The following is a 15,043-nucleotide window of genomic DNA, read 5'->3' as shown; positions in this document are numbered from 1 at the left end:
GAAGATGGGTTTCGGCACAATTTATATACAGTTCACATAATATCAAAGCGGTAAAAGCATCATTTAGCACATTAGGCTCAAACACATGTAAAAATCAGATAAAGCCAAATATAACAATTTATCTAAGCTCGAATTTCTAACCCTGAACCAGTGGTTCTGGGTGTTTGTCCCCAGCAGAGTCGCCAGAGCTGTCACACCTCCTTTTTCCGTACCCGAGAGGGTACAAGGGAGTTTTTTTCAATTAAAGGACAATCGAAACGGGATTGATTTATTTATTTCAGAGTCGCCACTTGGGAGATTTAGGGTGTCCCAAGTCACCAATTTTAATCCCGAATCGAGGAAAAGAATGACTCCATATTACAGTCTGTGTACCAGAAATCCGGATAAGGAATTCTGTTAACCCGGGAGAAGGTGTTAGGCATTCCCGAATTCCGTGGTTCTAGCACGGTCGCTCAACTGTTATATTCGGCTTGATTATCTGATTTTATACAAATATGAACTTATGTGCAAATTTTAACTTTTTACCGCTTTCATAATTGTTATTATTATTTTCTACAAGGAATTGCAACGTTGTGAAAATATATCCCGAACCACGTTACAATCAATGTACCCGTGGTCGTCGACACATTTTGACTCTATTGAGATTTGGATTTGGGTCACATCAATGTGCACCCGTGTTTAAGAAGGTTAAATTATTAAAGGTGCGCCTAAAGCAACTAGCGTATTGTTATTTTGGGAAGGCCGTAAAATTCGCTAAACGGCCTGTCCCGAATTCTAAGTATTTTAATATATACATTTAGAGGGCCCCGCAGCTTGTGCATTTTTGTTTGTCGAGGCTCGTCTCATTTTTATTTAAAAGGATAAACCTACAGTGACTATATTTTCCTATTAAGTTCGTCTCTAAAATAAAAGAAAATCTCTTAATTAATTACATGCTAAAAACGTAACTTATTAATTATTAGTTTACGGCTAATGCGAATGGAAAATTGCGACCGAGTTTGTACAAAGAAAAACTGCTTTCATTCTATATTCTATTATTCAATAATACTAAAACGTGAGATTGACACACCATAATATCAAAACAGATTAACTATTCTTTGATTAATTTAAACTAACATTATTAGATGAAGAAGTTATACATATGTGACATCGTTACTAATTTAATCAATCAACTACATTTTTATACAAAGAAAAGAAAATTATATTCAACCACAAATCTAAACAGGAGGAATTCAACAGGAACAAAGCCTGATTAATATTTCATTTTTGCTTCAAGCCGAGATTGTACAAATGTGTACCTGGAAACAGCAGTACAAGAACAAAAGAAGGAGAAGTCAGCAGCAGTAATAACACAGCAACAGCAGATTCAGCAACACCGCAAACCAGTACAGTAGGAATAGCAGAAAACCCAGGAGACTATAAACGACTCCAAGTATAGAGAAGAAGTAAATGGCAGGAAGGTTCTGACTATTTCAGATCTTAAGCAAGGCAATGAAGCAGTAACTATTCTTTTTCAACTTCAAAACTCTCCAAAATGAATTCTGCCCCTGTATATTCAGTGTATCCAGAATGTATATCGGGTGTATACTTCTCATTCCGCCCCCTCTTTTTTTCTTCTCTCTATCTAGTTTTTCCTCTTTTTTTCCACCCCTTCTTCCTAAATTTTCTCTTCTATTTATAGCAAAATTTTCGAAATTTTCAGATTTGTTTTTTATTATTTTATTATTTTTTTAATTAAAAGAAGTCCCACTTACAAATTGCTTTTGTTTTTTTAGAAAAAGAAATCTCACCTTTATTTACTTTTATTTTTAAAATTCCAACTTTAATTACTTTATCTTATTTAAAATCCCATTTTTTTATTTTTTTAAAAGAGAATCTCACTTTATTTAACTTTTCTTTAAAAAAACAAACCACTATCTTCTCTTTTTCTTTTAAAAATGCTACTTTCAATTACTTTAAATTTTTTAAATTTTCAGATACCTTTATATTTATTTTTTAATTCCAACCTTCTTTTACTTTTAAATTTTTAAAAATTTCCACAAAACTTTTTATTTTTTTTAAATTTTCTACATTCTTTTACTTTTTTTTAAAAAAAGAAGAGAATTTCACCTATTTTTACTTTTATATTTTTTTTATTCAATACTTCCCTTTTTCTTATTTTTTTTTTAAATCATTCCCGAAATTATTATATATTTTTTTTTAAAAAATAAAAATAAAAATAAAAAAAATATTTTCGGATTTTTTATATATAAAAAAAAACAAAAAACAAAACTATTAATAGTGATAATTCACCTTTATTTTTGGTTTTGTTTTGTGTTGGACAAAAATGAAGAAGGGGTGTTGGGTTAATGGAGCGGACCGGGTCGACCCGGTTTGAAGTGGACCGGGTCATGGGGAAAGTTGGGCAATTATTTGGGCCTGTGGTTTGAAATTGAAGAAGTGGCCCAATCCGATTTTTCTTTGTATTTTTGTTCTCTTTTCTTCTTTTATTTTTCTAAAACTAAATTATAAAAGTACTTAAATTATTATTAAGAACTAAATTAAGTTATAAAAGCGCAAATTAACTTCCAATAACAATTAACGCACAATTAAGTAATAATTAAGCATAAAATTGTTCATTTGGACATTAAATGCTAAAAATGCAAAAGATGCCTATTTTTGTAAACAAATTTAGTTACTAACAATTGTAGAATTAAATCCTACATGCAAAAATGCGACATATTTTGTATTTTTTATTAATCAAATAAACATGCATAGACAAACATACAAATAATTACACAAAATATCACAAAAATTGTACACCAAGAAAAATTATTTTATTTTTGAATTTTTTGGGAGTAATTCTCATATAGGGCAAAAATCACGTGCTTACAATAATTCCCCGACATTTGATTAACCACGAGCTGTGAATCGCTTTTGATTACAATCTTATCAATGCCAACTTCACGTGCCAGTTCTAAACCTGCAATCATAGCTTCATACTCTACCTCATTGTTAGTTATAGGATGACATTTTATGGTTTGTCGAATGATTTCACCCATAGGTGGTACCAAAATAATTTCTAAACCTGCCCCCTTCACATTAGATAAGCCATCAGTAAATAAGGTCCAAATTCCCGAATTAGACCCATTGAACACTTGTAGTTCCTTTTTAGCTTCTAGTCATATCCCATGGCTAAAATCAGCCAAAAAATCTGCTAACACCTGAGATTTTATTGCGGTTCTAGGTTGATATGTGATGTCGTATTCACTCAATTCTATGGCCCACTTGGCTAACCTACCTGATAACTCATGTTTGTGTAATATATTACGCAATGGATAAGCGGTTACTACGGAAATAGGGTGACATTGAAAATAAAGCCTTAGTTTTCTAGATGCCATGATTAGTGGAAGTGCAAGCTTTTCTAATTGAGGATACCGCGTCTCCACATCTAATAATAATTTGCTAATATAATAAATGGAGATTGTTTACCTTGGTCTTCACGAACTAAAACAGCACTCACCGCTACTTCTAAAACAGCTAGATAGATAAGTAACCTTTCCCCATCCTTCGGTTTTGCGAGCAAAGGTGGATTTACAGGTATGCCTTCAGGTTTTTGAGCGCTTGTTGACACTTCTCGGACCATTCGAATTGGTCTTGCTTTTTAAGAGCCGAAAAGAATTTAAAACATTTTTCTGATGACTTGGAAATAAATCTTCCCAAGGCTGCAATTCTTCTCATTAGTCTCTGCACCTCTTTCTTATTTGTCAGCATGTCAAGAATTTCTTCAATGGCTTTAATCTGCGAATGATTTACTTCAATACCACGGTTAGAAACAAGAAAACCCAAAAACTTACCTGATGAAATGCCGAATGCACATTTCTAGAGATTTAACTTCATATTAAATTTTCGTAAGATCTGAAATGTATCAGACAAGTGTGATATATGATCCCCTAATTGTTGAGATTTGACAAGCATACCATCTATGTAGACTTCCATAGTTTTTCTTAAATGTTCTTGGAACATTTTGGTCACCAATCTTTGATACGTGGCACCAACGTTTTTGAGACCAAATGGCATTACTTTATAACAGTAGGTCCCCCTGTCTGTTATAAAAAGTTTTTTCTTCATCTAGGGGATCCATTTTGATCTGATTGTATCCTAAATACGCATCTAAAAAGCTTAACAATTCATGTCCTGCAGTAGCATCAATCAGTTGATCTATATGTGGTAATGGAAAAGAATCTTTAGGACAAGCTTTGTTGGTGTTGGTGGCGCAACTGGCAATTGGCTGGTAAAAGCTCGGAGAGCATTACTGACTTGTTGAGCAATTAGATTCTTCAGAGCATCATCGAGTGCTTGTTCGTTCGCAACTCCAGTATTTTGATTTGCCTTAAATCCGTTTTGGTTCGCAATCCCGTTATTTGTTTCAGAGCCATCTAGAGTTCCTTCTCGTGACTGACGTTGTGAATCACGCGGTGAGGGAAGTGGGGTCCTGTCACCCGCATCATTCTCCTGATGTTGAGGATCTTGTTGGTTGTTGTCGTTGTTATTCGACATGATAAGTTTTTTGATAAAAGAATTGATTAAGAAAGCAAACGATTATCAGATTCCCGGTAACGGAACCAATTTGTTTAACCAAAAATTGGGATTTCGGTCAAAGCTTATTTTAGAAGAACTCGGGTTACTCATAATCAAATAGAAATAAGAATAATTGATAAATAGTATTTGAGTATAATGCAAAGTAAATCAATGTATTTCAGTAGTATTTCGTGTCCTTACAAATAATCAGTCTTCTCCTTTTATAGCTATCTCTAGGTAATACGTTTTGTTTCTACCATAATAGAGCCATTATTGACAATTAATGGCATTTAATGTAAAGTTAGAATTGGTAATCATATTTGATTTGACACAGATTCCTTAACGTTTTCCGTATTTAATACCCAGTAATACGTATCTATACCTTATTTACTATCAGATTCATTCTCTTCAATCATAAAGAGGTTCGAGCGTCTATCTTTTCTTGTTTTTCCTTAATATCTGCCCGTGCCTGTTGAAGCTCGTGCCTATTTGATTATTCTTTGCCAACTATCACCCTTTGACTGGTCCACGTGGCATGACGTGCCATCTTACAATAAATTCCATATATGAACTTAATTTTTCCCAATACAAATCTCTGAACAAGTCCTTAAACCCAGAGAAACACATTTATTGGAGATTGCTGATATTTTTGCTTTTACGCTTTCAAAATTGTTGCTATGATATCACTTGTTGGGCTAAGCCAGATCGACAGTCTATACTCTTAATATGGTATAATATTGTCCGCTCTATGTCAAATTCGTAGATTTTTTTCCAAAAAGTCTCACCCCATTTAATAATATCTCTACATCATATATTATTTACTTCTTTTTTTTTCCCAGCTATAATTGTGTGAGACTTTATTTGCACACTAACAAATAAAACTACACTTATGTGAGTTGTAATACTCGTTTAATTTAAATTTAATAATAGCGGACTATAGATTCAAGGATTACTTTAATAATGGAAACACTCGTGTCTTACATCAGACATACAAATGGAACACCTGGTTCCATTATATATATTCGGTCTTCTATAGCCATTTAAGTTGCTGGCGCAGTAAACACTAAGAAACTAATTTTTTTCAGAGAGATATGATGTAAAATAGATGTATAATGTTGATTAATAAAGTACAATTCGGAAGGGCTTTTGGAGAGTAATAATCGAATTGTTGCTAAATACGCTAACCCTGTCATTGGAAACAAGGTAGAGAAAGAGCAAGAATACAAAACGCACTATTGTTTGTGTTGAGGAAAAAATACAAAGTAGAGAAAGTCGTTTTTTCCAGAGAGATATATGATATAAAATAGATGTATAATGTTGATTAATAAAGTACAATTCGGAAGGACTTTTGGAGATTAAGGGGTGTTCAAATCGAACCGAAAAACTGTACCAAACTGAAAAATCAAATCAAACCGATTAAAAAACCCAACTAAGTTTGGTTTGACTTGGTTTGGTATTGAATAAAAAAACCCGAACCAAACCGACATATAAATATATAAATTTTATTTATATTTTTAAGACTTTATAGTAAATTTTCTTTAGAAAATGTAGAAATATTTGGGATCCTCTCATGAATTAACCTTGAAAGCGTAAATTAACGAAAAATTATTGTTAGACGACTAGGAAAATAACTATCATGTGTTACTAAAAAAAATTCTCCCATTAGAATATTTTAATAGATCATATGTTTGTCAATTTTTTTCCATATTTACTAAACATATATTCATTTATCAAAGCTTTATCTATAATTTTAACAAAGTAAGATTGAAATAATATTCATGTAACAAAAAAACTCGAAAACCCAAAAAACTCGACAAAACCGAACCAATCCAAACCGATATAATTGGTTTGGTTTGATTTTGATAAAAATCGAACAAACCCGATCCATGTACCCCTAAGAATAATAATCGAATTGTTGCTAAATACACTAACCCTGTCATTGGAAACAAGGGTAGAGAAAGAGCAAGAATACAAAACGCACTATTGTTTGTGGTGAGGGAAAAATACAAAGTAGAGAAAGTCGTTTATCACGTGCTAAAATTTAGGGACAACAATTTACCGTACCAAATTTCAGATGAAAAGAAAAAGGAAACAATTTAATGGAAGTTTAAAGACAATTCCTAAAGCTCATCTGTACGGGTTAAAATTACCATAATTGTATGTGGGTCTAGTCGACACTAAGAAGACCTTCGAAGACTGTAGCATATGTCAATGTGTCATCAACAGGATATAAAGATTTGGCTTCAAAAGATCGATGTTAGCAGAAAACAACATATTGCCGGCGAGGTCGAGATGACTCAATAGATGACGAGGACGAACGTTCCTTCTATTAAAGCAGTAACGGCTAGTGTTGTACCGAGGGCTCCCCATAGAATATTCTTGCGAATATTCCTCCCAGTTATACTATTTAGTATTTTGTGACCCATGTACCCTCATAAATAGAAAGATATGTAATTATAGAGGGGATCAGACACTTATTTTGTAAAGAACAACACATTGACATTCTCTGGAAATTCCTATTTTACCATATACATAAAAGTCCACCTTTTCCCCATATTTTTATTTTTTATCTATCTTTTCTCCCACGATCCAAGGAGAATATGAATATTCAAAGGCTTATTATCATCTATATTTGTCAGAAAGAATATTAAGGAATCTCACTCTTTTCGGGTGACCCACATCCGTTTATTTACTTATTAAATGTCATTTATTGCTATTTATTATTATTTATTGATAACTTCCATATTTTCTTATTATTAATTATAGCATTATTGTTATTATTTATTGCCGTTCAAATAGCATACGTGAGATCTTGGTTCATAAATGAAGACACAGATAGAAAGAACGAGTTAAAAAAAATTCTCTCTTTGGTATGTCACTCGAACCAAGGAACGCCATCGAATAAATTGCTTTCACTTTCTTTCTATTTTCTCATCTTTCTTCAGCTATACCAAAAAAATCTTTACTATTTGCGGCCTGAAATATTAAGTTCATCCTTATAGACTATAGTATACCAGTTAATACAAATATCTTTAACTAGTAAATATATCCGCGCTTCACGCGAAAACTAAAGATTTTAAATAATCGTTCTATTAACATGTGAATGGTAAAATATTTTAGCCATTTAATTTAAATAAATCAAATTTCAAGTTTTCATCTAATTTATTGTTAACACTTGTTTTCCTCTATTTTCCATCACTTTAGAAGTGTCATAAAGTTTGAAGAAAGATTGATCTCATGTGCAATGAGTACCAAACATTAAGACATAGTATTTTCTTTGTATACATTATTTGATATATGTATATAAGCACTTAATTTTATTTCCATTCATTAGAGATAAATGTTGAAGTTTGGCAAAATGCCAAAGTCCCACATTGGTTGGGAGTTAAGTTTGGAGGGGATTTTTCCCCTATAAAAGAAGGCCTAATATTTAGGATTGAAACACACCTCTCATTTGCTTTCTCATCTGTTTAAGGCATTTGTATCTTCTCTCTTTAGTATTATTTCACTTGTATTTTTGGAGTGAAATAAAATATTGGTTGTGTCCGAGGAGTAGGCAAAATTAGCCGAACCTCGTAAATTCTGGTGTTCCCTTTATTGTTGTTTTATTGTCTTATTTATTATTTGGTGGCTGTCATAATTTTTGGTATAGTAGTTGTGACTTATTCACACTATATACATTTGGCTTCCGCAACAATTGGTATCAGAGCCAAGGTACTGTCTAAGTATGCTCTGTGGTTGCAGCATAGTCTGATCTTCCACATCAGAAAAGATTTATCTTGGTAACTGAGTCAAGGTTCTGTCTGAGTATGCTCTGTAGTTGCAGCTTAGTCTGATCTTCTACATCAGAAAGGAAATAATCTTGATTTGTGTCGTCAGTTATTAAATAATGTTTGTGTCAAATATGGGAGACAATAAACAAGAAGAATCTACATCAAGTGTCAACAATACGTCATCATTGGCATCTTCGCTTATGACAAGAATTGTGTCAAATGCGAAATTTGCGGTAGAAATTTTTGACGGGTCCGGACATTTTGGGATGTGGCAAGGCGAGGTTCTAGATGTCCTTTTTCAACAAGGGCTAGATCTGGCCATTGAAGAAAAGAAACCAGATGTTATTGGAGAAGAAGATTGGAGAATTATCAACCGTGTTGCTTGCGGTACCATTCGATCCTACCTTGCTAGAGAGCAGAAATATCCATACACAAAGGAAACTTCTGCAAGTAAATTATGGAAAGCACTGGAGGATAAATTTTTGAAGAAAAATAGTCAAAATAAATTGTACATGAAGAAGAGACTGTTTCACTTCACCTATGTTCCTGGTACCACGATGAATGAACATATCACCAGTTTCAATAAGTTGGTCACAGATTTGCAAAATATGGATACAACTTATGATGATGGTGACTTGGCCTTGATGTTGTTGGCGTCACTTCCTGATGAGTACGAGCACCTTGAAACTACTCTACTCCATGGAAATGACGAAGTTTCTCTTAGAGAAGTTTGTTCGGCTTTGTACAGCTATGAACAAAGAAAGCGAGAAAAACAGAAGGGCGGAGAAGGAGAAGCACTATTTGTGAGGGGTCGTCCTCAAAGTCAAACGAGGACAAAGAAGGGAAGATCCAAGTCAAGATCCAGACCCAGCAAAGATGAATGTGCCTTTTGTCGAGAAAAAGGGCACTGGAAGAAAGACTGTCCGAAGTTGAAGAATAAGGCCAAACATAACAATGGAAAGGCCATTATGGATTCAAATGTAGCTGATTGTGATGATTCAGACTTCTCATTAGTTACAACAGAGTCATCAACATCATCAGACATATGGTTGATGGACTCGGCTTGTAGCTATCATATGTGTCCCAACAGGGACTGGTTCGTGGAATTTCAAGAAGGAGAATATGGAGTCGTCCACACAGCGGATAACAGCCCTCTTACCTCATATGGCATTGGTTCAATACGATTAAGGAACCATGATGGAATGATCAGAACATTGATAGATGTTCGATATGTACCGGATTTGAAGAAGAATCTCATCTCTGTGGGAGCCCTAGAATCAAAAGGGTTCAAAATCATTGCAGAAAATGGAGTGATGAGAGTATGCTCCGGTGCACTAGTGGTAATGAAGGCTAATCGGAAGAATAATAATATGTACCGCTATCGTGGCAGTACAGTTATTGGGACAGCGACAGTAACATCCAGTGACGACAAAGAGGCAGAAGCAACCAAGCTATGGCACATGCGCTTGGGACATGCTGGAGGAAAATCCTTGAAAACTCTATCAGATCAAGGATTGTTAAAAGGAGTAAAGGCTTGCAACTTGGAGTTTTGTGAGCATTGTGTTAAAGGGAAACAGACAAGGGTTAAATTTGGTACAGCGATCCATAATACTAAAGGCATTTTGGATTATGTACACTCTGATGTTTGGGGTCCTTCCAAAACACCTTCATTGGGTGGGAAGCACTATTTTGTAACCTTTGTTGATGATTTTTCCCGAAGAGTATGGGTGTATACAATGAAGAGCAAAGATGAAGTGTTGGGAATTTTTCTCAAATGGAAGACGATGGTGGAGAATCAGACAGGCAGGAGAATCAAGTGTATTCGCACAGACAATGGAGGTGAATACAAAAATGATCATTTCAATAAGGTCTGTGAAAATGATGGCATCGTCCGACACTTCACTGTTAGACATACACCACAACAGAATGGAGTGGCAGAACGTATGAACCGGACCTTGCTGGAGAAGGTACGGTGTATGTTGTCCAATGCTGGCTTGGGCAAAGAATTTTGGGCTGAGGCAATTACATATGCATGCCACCTCATTAATCGTCTACCATCTGCTGCTATTGATGGCAAGACACCATTTGAAAAATGGTATGGAAAACCTGCTATAGATTATAACTCTTTGCACGTGTTTGGCTCAACTGCATATTATCATGTGACGGAGTCAAAATTGGATCCAAGGGCAAAGAAGGCTATTTTTATGGGAATTACTTCTGGAGTCAAAGGATATCGCTTATGGTGTCCTATGACAAAGAAAGTAATATTCAGCAGGGATGTTACCTTTGATGAATCTGCTATGGTAAATAAGGTAACAGAAGATACCAAACAAAATGAAGGTGCTTCTAAGCAGGTGGAGTTTGAGGGAAAATTTATTTTTCCTACACAAGAAGCAGAGGAGGAAACAAATGAAGATTATCCTCTAGAAGGAGAGCCAGTAGAGGAGATTCCAACTCAGGAACCTCAACAACAACTTGAATCAATAGCAACCAGCAGGACAAAAAGAACAATAACGAAACCTGTTCGTCTCATAGAGACGGTTGCTTGTGCAACCTCAATTGTAGCTGATGATGTTCCTACTACTTATAAAGACGTTGTCCAAAGTTCAGAAGAAGATAAGTGGAGGATTGCCATGAATGATGAAATACAGTCCCTTCATCAGAATCATACATGGAGATTGGCCAATCTCCCGAAGGGAAAGAAAGCAATTGGGTGCAAATGAGTATTTGCAAAGAAGGAAGGATTTCCTAACCAAGTAGATGTTCGCTACAAAGCAAGATTGGTGGCCAAAGGATATGCTCAAAAGGAGGGAATTGATTACAATGAAGTGTTTTCTCCAGTTGTAAAACATTCCTCCATTAGAATTATGTTGGCTTTGGTAGCACAATTGGATTTGGAACTAGTTCAGATGGATGTAAAAACTGCGTTTTTACATGGAAACTTGGAGGAGGAAATCTACATGACTCAGCCAGAAGGATTCAAAGTTGCTGGAAAAGAAAATATGGTGTGCAAACTTGAAAAATCGTTGTACGGATTGAAACAATCTTCTAGACAATGGTACAAGCGATTTGACGAGTTTATGTTGCGGCAAGGGTACAAGAGAAGCAAATACGATCATTGTGTGTATTTGCACAAGCTTAAAGATGGTTCCTTTGTATATCTTCTCCTATATGTTGATGATATGTTGATAGCTTCCAAGAATTTGGAAGAAATTGATAAGTTGAAGATTCAACTGAAGAAGGAGTTCGAGATGAAGGATTTGGGTGAGGCAAAGAAAATTCTTGGCATGGAGATAATTAGAGATAGACGTTCAAAGAAACTCTGTTTATCTCAAAAGGAATATTTGAAGAGAGTACTTCAACGTTTTGGCATAGATGACAAGACTAAGCCAGTTAGTACTCCACTTGCTTCCCATTTTAAGCTAAGTACTACTATGTCGCCAATGGATGAAGCTGAACGAGAGTATATGTCAAAGGTACCATACGCAAATGCTGTTGGTAGCTTGATGTATGCAATGGTTTGCACAAGGCCTGACATTTCACAAGCTGTTGGAGTTATTAGCAGATATATGCACAATCCAGGGAAGGAGCATTGGCAAGCTGTGAAGTGGATTCTACGGTATATTCATAATACTGTAGATGTCGGGTTAGTTTTTGAGCAGGAAGACAATCAGTTTGTAGTTGGATATTGTGACTCAGATTTTGCGGGTGATATGGACAAACGAAGATCAACTACTGGTTATGTGTTTACTTTTGCAAAGGCACCAGTTAGTTGGAAGTCTACTTTGCAGTCAACAGTTGCTTTGTCTACAACAGAGGCAGAGTACATGGCTATTACAGATGCTGTGAAAGAGGCAATTTGGCTTCAAGGATTGCTAAAGGAGCTTGGTGTTGAACAAAAAGGTATCACAATTTTTTGTGATAGTCAAAGTGCTATTCAATTAGCGAAGAACCAAGTTTATCATGCAAGGACGAAGCACATTGATGTTCGGTATCATTTCGTACGAGAAATCATAGAAGAAGGTGGAGTCACGGTGAAGAAAATTCATACTACAGAGAATCCTGCTGATATGCTGACAAAGGTGGTGACTGCGGTCAAGTTTCAACATTGTTTGGATTTGATCAACATTGTTGAACACTGAAGATTGAAGATGAAGACACAACCAAAATTTGTTATTGAGAGAGAATTGAAAATGTGGAATTTTGCCAAGGTGGAGATTTGTTGAAGTTTGGCAAAATGCCAAAGTCCCACATTGGTTGGGAGTTAAGTTTGGAGGGGATTTTTCCCCTATAAAAGAAGGCCTAATGTTTAGGATTGAAACACACCTCTCATTTGCCTTCTCATCTGTTTAAGGCATTTGTATCTTCTCTCTTTAGTATTATTTCACTTGTATTTTTGGAGTGAAATAAAATATTGGTTGTGTCCGAGGAGTAGGCAAAATTAGCCGAACCTCGTAAATTCTGGTGTTCCCTTTATTGTTGTTTTATTGTCTTATTTATTATTTGGTGGCTGTCATAATTTTTGGTATAGTAGTTGTGACTTATTCACACTATATACATTTGGCTTCCGCAACAATAAATTTTAATACTTGTATAATTTTTCCTCATTTTAAATCTGAAAAAATGGTTATTACATAAATTCCCTTTCAACTGGTCTCATAGTTCAAACTACACACCAACTTGTAAAAGTGTATTTTCTATCATCCCGTGATCTCATGGTATAGAAAATATATTTACTCTCCTTAAGCATGTGAAAGAGAAAAAAAAGAGTTGAAAATACATATATTGATGTATAAAATTTCCAGTAAAATTGTAGGATGAACTCATAGCTTTAAAAATACAATGAGTTCAATACCAAGAACCTATAGATAAAATCCATATACTTAAATTTCAGATCCAACTTTGATCGATGTAAAGTCTGTTTAACTATAGCTTATTAAGATTGTATTTTTTTTCAGTCTAAGTGTACATATTTACTTATATGTTTTTAATGTTGATATTTATGCAGCATGTGTGCACATATTTATATCAAATTTCTCCATTTGGAAGTGCTACGTGGAGCTCTTTGCTTTCCCACAAGTTTTCTTTCCTTGAAAAGATAATGTTTGTGGATGTTCGTGGCCTTACTACAATTATCCAATATTTAAATTGATTTGCACCTTATTGTAATTTTAGAAACTGCTTTCAAAAGATGGATAAGAAGAGCTGTATATCTTTCCAGTGAGCGCTTTCAAGTGTTTATTTAAGATGTACTATAATACTTCACTCTAGTTTGAACTAAATAGTTACTTGAAAAAATTATTTACATTCAACTCCACAATTTTTGGACACAGCCTGAACAAATATTTATCTTCAATCTCACAGAATTGTGTGATTTACTTCCTCCTCCGACACATATGAAGAACCAAAAATCCACTAACAAACTCACAGTTCGTGCAGATTTTATAGTAGCAAATAATTAAAAGTTCTTTACTTTGTGGAGATCTCAATATAGATAGAATAAAACAATGCACAACCTTCTGAATAGAAAATACGCGAGGTTAAGTTTGCTTACCTCTTTTTCAAGCTTTATCAGAAACCTTGTTAATTAGCTTTCTGATCCATAGTTCCATAATATTGGCTTGCAAACTATCGGAGCAGTAACATCGATAATATGCTGCATTGAAATGCCATTGTGTGAGGCATTTGGAAATGGTGACTGGAGCTTCTCACATCATAGTTTACAGACAAGAATGTCTTTAACTAAAATCCTTATAGAAATAATTGCATAAGTTGCAAACAGTTGGTATTGCTCCTTTTCAACTTTAATTATCAGTATTATTGCAAATTGTAACTGTTCAATTATTTCAGTTGTTGCGACGTTTCGTTCTTTAATTTCTGTTGGAAGAAAGAATTTGTTTTTCCATTATTTTAATTGTGGCAACGTTTCATTTTTTCTTTTGGAAGATAAAGATTTACTGATAGGAAAATAGAGTAAAAAGCAAAAAAATAACAAAAAAAATAAATCCCTTTACAAGCTTAAGAGAGGTGCCACATAACCTCTGCTTTATATATTTATATAGATATTTAAAATGTTTAACTATTTTTTCATCTAAAACTAACAGCCGGTTGAATGCAGCACACCTTCCTATATCCAAGTTTGTAGTGATTTACGTGTTCGCACTATAATCTTGAGATAGATCAACGTGATCAACGTGTCATTAATAGAACAAATGTAATGATAGTTTTATTGACAGTCAATGTAGTAGCATTATTTATTGTAATGTAGCTCATCATCACGGCAATCTTAATGATATAAAAAATTAATTTTAAGACTTTATTGTTGTAATGGATAAGATTATATTACTTTTAATTATTAAAAATTATTTTATATTGTACTTTATTAGTAACCACGGATGAAATTAAGCCTGCATAATATGAAGAGCTTTTGATGATGCCATGCCTACGGAAATTGTTCCTTTATTATAAATATAACAAATAAAAAAATATTGGACCTTAATCAACTTCAAAAATTAATTCATGAGGTGGGAATTGTCACAATACCATATAAGGATGCAAAGTCTTCCGTTCACAACCTATGTGAGAATCTAATATTCCGTACGCCCATTTTTTCCAATTGGAACATGAAAAATATAAATATGGGGCTTAGTGTCGAGTAAACCAAGAAGTATGATGAGTACGACTTATGTGTCTCTCATATATTGAATTCA

The 15,043-nt window shown here is 34.3% G+C and overlaps 1 long non-coding RNA gene across 1 annotated transcript; it reads right to left on the bottom strand.

Moving 5' to 3' along the window:
• Positions 1-1,231: 1,231 nt before the first annotated feature.
• On the bottom strand, positions 1,232-14,041 carry LOC138889150 (uncharacterized). Its single transcript, XR_011406790.1, has 2 exons — positions 13,888-14,041; positions 1,232-1,298 (listed from the first exon to the last, which is right to left on the bottom strand). It is a non-coding gene; the product is annotated as an uncharacterized lncRNA (long non-coding RNA).
• Between the last annotated feature and the right edge of the window lie 1,002 nt (positions 14,042-15,043).

Source organism: Nicotiana sylvestris, chromosome 4, assembly GCF_000393655.2.
Source record: "Nicotiana sylvestris chromosome 4, ASM39365v2, whole genome shotgun sequence".
Classification (NCBI taxonomy): Eukaryota; Viridiplantae; Streptophyta; class Magnoliopsida; order Solanales; family Solanaceae; genus Nicotiana; species Nicotiana sylvestris.
Note: the sequence above shows the minus strand (reverse complement) of the source record. Positions and strands in the feature narration are given on the sequence as shown.